The sequence below is a fragment of the Sinocyclocheilus anshuiensis genome, unplaced genomic scaffold (genome assembly GCF_001515605.1).
Source record: "Sinocyclocheilus anshuiensis isolate Anshui unplaced genomic scaffold, SAMN03320099.WGS_v1.1 scaffold678, whole genome shotgun sequence".
Classification (NCBI taxonomy): Eukaryota; Metazoa; Chordata; class Actinopteri; order Cypriniformes; family Cyprinidae; genus Sinocyclocheilus; species Sinocyclocheilus anshuiensis.
The window spans coordinates 221624-222948 of record NW_015544157.1 but is presented as its reverse complement, the minus strand read 5'-3'; the positions used below and the strand labels follow the sequence as shown (position 1 = coordinate 222948).

At 45.2% G+C, this 1325-nt stretch overlaps 1 protein-coding gene and 1 long non-coding RNA gene across 2 annotated transcripts in view; both read left to right on the top strand.

Moving 5' to 3' along the window:
- Positions 1-1325, top strand: part of LOC107695447 (neprilysin-like) — a 47843-nt gene that overhangs the window by 26973 nt on the left and 19545 nt on the right. The gene's annotated exons all lie outside the window — the stretch shown is intronic.
- Positions 1-1325, top strand: part of LOC107695448 (uncharacterized) — a 10806-nt gene that overhangs the window by 6106 nt on the left and 3375 nt on the right. The window lies entirely within an intron of this gene.

Genomic DNA, 1325 nt, shown 5'->3' with positions numbered 1-1325 from the left:
AACGGAATACATGTAACGGCGTTACGTAATCAGGATACAAAAATCTAGTAACTGTAATCCGTTACAGTTACATCAAAAAACAAAGTATTCAGATTACAGTTACATTTTGTAAAAAGTGGGAATACTATCAGGATTACATTTGTTTAATTTAAAATTAAATAAATTAGTATTTTGACATAACGCTATATATTTAGTGCTATTTCATCATAGTTCCTGGTAGAGCCCTGCACGGGCCTCAAATATAGTCCCTAGCCCGGCCCGTGTCCGACAGCTTATCAGAATTACCGGCCCGTGCCCGTCTTTTTTCCCCTTCTCCCAAAACAACTTATAGTACTGTCTCAACTATTACTTTTCAGTGGATACGCCGTCATTTTTGCTCATAAAGGTAAGAGTAATACATCATTCGGAACTGTGAAGGGTCTACTTTTATTTGTGCGCACTCCGGGACACTAAACACCGTCGAGCCACTCTTGACAGTCACAGTAGCACGGTCTCGTGTTGTTTCCACCAGCGCGGCAATTTTTTTTTCATCACTGATTGATGGATGTCTAAACTATAAAAATAAGGAGAAGCCTAAAACAGGGCCGAGGCCCGGCCCGCGTCTTAACTATGACGTGAAAAGTGGCCCGAAGCCCGGCCCTAAAAAAAGTAAAAAAGTCGGGGCCTGTCGGGCCCGGGCTGAAATGCAGGGCTATAGTTCCTGGTTCTGTTGACACATGGTGACTCATGTGAGCCGCCTGCTGGTGCGTGCGCAAATAACACCCGTCTACAATTATTCTCCTCAAAGCGGGATGAATTAATTACGATGCTTGCTGGGAAAAACTTTTTCATGTCTGGAAATTTCAGTTATTTTGTTTTCAAAGAGGATAAAGGAAATAACATAGTTGTACAGCGTAAGCCAGGGGTGCGGAACGTTGATCCTGGAGGGCCGGTGTCCCTGCAGAGTTTAGCTCCAACCCTAATCAAAAACACCTGAACCAGCTAATCAAGGTCTTCGGGATGCATTTAGGTTTTTTTTTTCTAGGGTTTTTCAGGGTTGGAACTAAACTCTGCAGGAGAGTGGCCCTCCAGGATCAACGTTCCCCACCCCTGCTTTGTAGCAACCGCTAAAGTTGGCTCATAGTAAATGCCTGCTGATAAGCGGGAAATGAAGAGGGGGTGCCTTCCTCTGCATAGTTTGTGCAAAATCACTGAACCTGCTGGCTGCGCACACTTACACAGAAAATCAGGGTCTCCGAGGTGCTGTGAAAAGCCGGAGGAGCCTGTCAGTTCTTATAAAGCCCAGCTCTGGACAGGTGTAACTCCACTCAGGAGCACCTGGGCTG